The 6,000-nt window shown below is 34.5% G+C and overlaps 1 pseudogene; it reads right to left on the bottom strand.

Moving 5' to 3' along the window:
• Positions 1-959: 959 nt before the first annotated feature.
• Positions 960-1,772, bottom strand: LOC132363742 (nucleophosmin-like; annotated as a pseudogene).
• Between the last annotated feature and the right edge of the window lie 4,228 nt (positions 1,773-6,000).

The raw sequence follows: 6,000 nt of genomic DNA, 5'->3' as shown, positions 1-6,000 counted from the left end.
ATGTATGTTTGTATGTATGTATGTATGTATGTATGTGTGTGTATATATATATATATATATATATATATATATATATATATATATATATATATATATATATATATATATGACAGTTTTTCATACCACTTGAAAAAAATTGCCAGTTTGACTTCAGGATCAATAACTTACTTTAAAACTTGTTTTAAAATTACCCCACTTATTAAAAATCCCTAAGTTTGAATCTAAACATCCCAGCGGTCTTATGTTATTACGGATTCACCCAAATTTTTACTATCTGTGTCAATGGACATCCCAAAGTCTATTCACAACGGATTATCCAGACTGGCTCTTTATAGCAGGAGTTCTTAACTTAGACTTTGTAAAAGTCCATAAATGCCCTAACGTTGGATATAAAATGTTATATATGTGCAAATCTTTCTGAAAGACAATCCATAGCTTTCACCAAATTCTCAGAGGCTGGCAATCTGGATGAGTTGAGAAGTCAAAACTACATAAGAACCATTTACTCCTAGATTCAAAGAGTAAGGAAAGTTTCATTTATTAAATCTAGGTGTTAGACACATAGGATTTGAAGTATTTTCTCTAGTTGTCTGTTCAAAATAGTTCATAAGCAAGTTTCTACAGAATGAATTTCTTAAAGACAAAGGCAATACATCAAATTTTCTTTAAATCAAAACCTATCAGTGTTTCAGGGTGAGGAGCTGGTTTTTGTTTTGTTTTTACTGTATTAAAATACTAAGTTTATTTAACATATATATTTTTGCCTCCACACCATTTCCATTTGTCTGACCACCACTACTACTATGTCCTATCATAACATTCCATACATACTTAAAACCACGCAAAGGGTGGAGTTCTATCTTTAAAAACTAAACAGGTATTTTGGACAACACATTCTTGGCAATGGAACCTGGACAACATTTATCAGACACAGTAGGGAAAGTTCTCACTCCGCATTATAAAAAGGACAGCCAGATATCAACTGTTACAGAAATGAAATAAGACAGAAAGTTTTAACGAACTTTTTAAACTATTTTCTTAAAGAGACTTCCTCCACTGCCAGAGATCTTGAACAGCCTCCTGGTCAGTCATCCAGAAACAATTCACATAATTGATGAATTTGGCTTCCACTTTGGGAAGGGAACCACCTTTTTCTATACTTGCTTGCATTTTTGCTTTAATGTCTTCTACAGAGCTTGGTCCTTTTGGTGCTTTAGGAGTTTTTTCCTGTTTTTTTGAAGGATTCTTGACCTTTTGATCTTGGTGTTGATGGTTTTGAGTCTTTTCCACTCTGGTTTGGTTTTTGCGCATTTTTGGCTGGAGTATCTCGTACAGATTTCTTTACTGTAGCTTTTTCTTCAGCTTCCTTATCATCAAAGTCATCATCATCCTCATCTTCATCATCTTCTTCATCTTCATCATCATCTTCATCTTAATCAGCAGCAAGCTTTACTTTTTTCTGTGGAACCTTTCTACCACTTCCAGGGGCAGAATGCTTTCCAGATATACCCAGGAGTTTCACATCCTCCTCCTCTTCATCTTCTGATTCTGCATCTTCCTCCACAGCTACTAAGTGCTGTCCACTAATATTCACAGGCCCTGAACCACACTTCAACCATAAGACCACAGGTGGTGTTATTTCAAAGCCCCCAAGGGAAAAAATTGGCTGCACATTTTCAAAGTTGCTAGTGTTACTTTAATTGGACCGCCTTCATAATTCATCGCCTCTGCTTCGACAATGTGCAATTCATCCTTTGTGCCGCTCCTAAGCTGACGGTTCTTAAAGATAACTGGTGCTCACTTTCATCATTATCCACCTTAAAGTGATAATCTTTGTCGGCTTTTAGTTCACAACTGAAAAGATAGTTCTAGCCTTTTGTTTCAGCCATTATCATTTACCTATTATCAAAATTTCAGTATTTGTTAAAATTTTCTATTTTAGAAAATGAGTTCTTTATTGTCTGAATAATTGGTATGGATAAAAGTTAATCCACATAAAATAGAGTAAAATGATTAAATAGTGAATAAAAAGATCGATTAGGATATTACCTTTACAAATCAAACTAAAATTATAAAAATTATGAATTTTAGGTTGTGATTATGATTCTTTAATATTTTAGAATAATTATGGTTCAAATGTTTCCAGGGTGTATTTTTCTGACAAATTTTATGATAAGATAAATCTACACTCATCATTTTGCATTTGACTTTATCCTCTTTATGTTTTTGTTATTGACTTTTTATCAAATTTTCAGTAAGTCTTCCTTAATCTATTAATACTCAAATCATTCTCTGTTGAAACTCAGTTATATCAATACCCATGCAGATTTTCTTTTTCAATTGTTAATTGCCCCATCTCTGCTATAATTTTATCAGTTTTGTTTGTAATTTACACTTAATACCACTTTCATTAATTTTCTAAAATTTTTCAATTTACAATTAGTTCCCATTGTTTTTTGTGTTCTACACAAAGTATTACCACGCACACTGAATTATGAGGAAATGAATAAATGCAGATTATGACAGAATATATGATTGAAATTAGACTTAATTTATAATCATGGAATTCATCATTAAATAATTTCACAAAATTCTAAGTTATCAAATACCAAGACAGCCTAATGTTCCCCTCAGCTTGACTAAATTTTAGACAAATTTCTTCCTGACCATAGGTCCCCTGACCTCCCTTTACTTAGAGCACTTACTTTAAAAAACTTACCATGGCAAATATTTACTCTGCCACCTCTGTAATGTATACATCTCCTTCAAAAGTCTCTCGCCAGCTTTAAGACTGGGAGAAGTCTTTTGCAAGTATCTGGAAACCATCTCTTTAGAATGCAATCATCCAGGAAGATAACACCTCTATCTAACAGTCTTTGGGGGAGGGTAGGAGCCTAACTTCAAGGGACACCTTGCTCCAGTTTGTAAAACTCCTGCTACCATGAAGATACGGGAAAGTACAGCTTACCTATGGGCAAGGCCAATTAGCAAACTCAGGTGGCCTGTATTCTCCACACCCCACTCCAGCTCTTAAAAAGTCTCCAGCTCTCAATGGAGTTAAGTTCAAACTCTCCCATACTGTAACAGTTTTGAACAAAACCTTCCTTGCCTGTTTAACTTGTGTGGTCCAATTTTTCTCTGACAATGTTTTTTCCATTTCATTCTCTTAATTGCTAGGACTCATATACATAATGAATACTCAACCACCCACAAATTTCTCTATGTCAGTATTAGGCAATTTGGGAGGGTCCCACTGGTTTTTTTTGTTTTTTTGTTTTTTACAAGGCAGTCAAGAAACTTTGAAATGAGCAAGGTCTCTTTATTAACGTATTTACTGCTTAACTTTAGTAGATATGGTGCATTTGGATCATTCAAATTGCAATGTTGGATTTTTAAGAGCAAGGGCCCTGCTTTACATTTTTGTTCTCCATAATGCTTCACACAATACTGACTGTGTAAAATGTATCTCAAAAATGTGGTGATGTTATATGATTATGGCCATTAGATTCCTAAATTTCTATCTCTGAAAAATAGCTAAAATGTAATCACAAGTAATATTAAATTCAATGTATTTACTTGTGTTTCAGACAACACAGCTGCACAAGAAGTGAAGAAACCTAAATGGCTAATTGCAGAGAACCTAAATGCCCAATTGTAGAGAATTGTTCAGTAAATTATAATAACAAATATATATTCAGTGGGATAACCTGCAATATGTATGTCAATATATTTGATTGGAGAAATGGTAATTACAGACTTGGGGTAGGAAATATACAAGATGAGAATGTGTTATCTTATTACAACTGAAAACAGAAGCCACCAATGAATTTGGGTCTTATCCAAATGGCACAGAGCCAAGATGAAGGGGCCAAAGATGGAACAACTTGAGTACACAAATGATACATTAATTAATGCAAATGATCCAACACACTAGTATTAAAACAAACTTATTAGTTCATAGTGATTTTTCTAAAAAGGATAAGGAAAGACAGAAATCCAAAACTCCAACTAATTTTACAAAGAGTAAACAGCACCAACTCCTTATTCTGAAAATTGACATGTAAAAGGAAATAATTAAACATTTATCCTGACTTTCTTGCACAAATTATTTCAGTGTAACCAAATCAACTTAGTTTATAAAAGAAAATGATTCTTTACAGATAAATTCCAAACAATAAATGTGCAATGATCAAAGTTTTAAAATCATAATTTTATAACCACTAATGGAATAATTGATCCAGGCAATGTTTATCAGTAGATTATACTAGCACATTATACCAATAGATAAAATGTTAGCTGGGATCAAGACACCACCACCTGAACCCAGTGATGAATCTTAGTTAAAACAAGCAGACGTTGCACGTTGGATGACTACACACAATATGAAGTTTAAAACACCACCACTGAAGTATTTTGCCACAGAGAAAAAAGTCTAACCTAAATGTAGTTAAGATTCTAGCTGAATTATATTACAATGAATACAAAGGATAGGAAAAGTTAACTTATACCACAAAGAATCAAACAAACAAACCCAGAATGTAAATGCTCTGCAAGACAACTATATTAATTTTCTATGGCTGGTGTAACAAGCTATTAAAAAAAAAAAAAATTAGTGGCTTAGAACAACACAAAATTCTTACCTTACAGTTCTGTAGGTTAGAAGTCCCACACAGGTCTCACCAGGATAAAATCTAAGTATGGTCAGAGCTGCATTTCTCTTTGGAGGCTCAGTGGAGAATCCATTTCTTTGCCTCTTTCAGCTCACAGAAGTCATCCCCATTCCTTGGTTTGTGGTCCCCTGCTTCTATCTTCAAAGCTAGCAATATTCCATCTCTCTGACCACTCTCTTGCAACCACATTTCCCTCTGAACCTCCTCTCCCGTCTCTTTCTTCCATTTTAAGTACCCTTGTGATTACATTGGTCACACCTGGATAACCTAGGTAACTCCTCCCACCTCAATGTCCTTAACTTAATCACATCAGCAAATACCCCTTTTCCCTGTGAGGTAACATTCACAGGTTCTGGGGATTAGGGTGTGATCATCTCTGGGGGCCATTATTCTGTCTACCTCAACAACTGACTCATTTTCTTTATCGAATCAATGGCATTAAAAAAAAAAAATGACAGTAGAAATTGTTCTAAGTATATTTAAGAGACATAACAATAAAATATTACGTATGGTCCTTTTAAATACTAATTCAAATTTTAAAAGATAATTTTGGTAGGTGTGATGGTGGCATTGTGCAAATATGAGAAAATGTCCCTATATTTTAGAAATATATACTTTATATATAATACAGATACTGAAGTATATAGGAGATTATACAATGTCTGGATTGGCTTCAAAAATACCTCAACAACAAGCCCCTCCACCCCAAAAAAAGTGAGAGGTTGATACCATGATCTCCATAAGGTAAAGGTAAGGTAAATTCCTCAGCATCATACTGTGAGCAAATAATAAATTGAGATTTAAATCCATATCTGTCAGGTTTTGAATCCAATTGTTTTTTGAAATGCTGTGCTAACACTACTCCTTTTTCCCCAGGCTTAGCACAAACAGGCTTACGTATAGATCGAAGAGAAAGAGTTCAAGTCACTTGTTTCAGCTGTTTGTTGATCTGGAAAACTGGGTCGCTTCACTTTGAACCCCACTTGCACTACGGCTCTCATAAGCTTTAACAAAATTGCCATCCATGTGAGAAATAACTATTATTTAAATGAGATTGCCAAACTTGCTCCTTTTTATTCTAGAGCAACTGCACTCCTGGGATTATTCACAATTCCCTCAGCCCTGCTTAATCGCTGTGGCTACATTCTATACAGCTGTAGACGCTAAGAGAAATGGACAGCAAAAGCCCTCTGCTCCCTACAAGGCATCACACCTGGCTCCTTAAAGGTCTTTTTGGATGCAGAGCATCTAGGTCAATTTCATTTGTCATCACGTTGCTCAAAAGAAAAAATGGCGTCCAGTCCATTTTACATAATCATAAGAGAAAGGA

The sequence above is a fragment of the Balaenoptera ricei genome, chromosome 3, assembly GCF_028023285.1.
Source record: "Balaenoptera ricei isolate mBalRic1 chromosome 3, mBalRic1.hap2, whole genome shotgun sequence".
In the NCBI taxonomy this organism is placed as follows: domain Eukaryota; kingdom Metazoa; phylum Chordata; class Mammalia; order Artiodactyla; family Balaenopteridae; genus Balaenoptera; species Balaenoptera ricei.
Note: the sequence above shows the minus strand (reverse complement) of the source record. Positions and strands in the feature narration are given on the sequence as shown.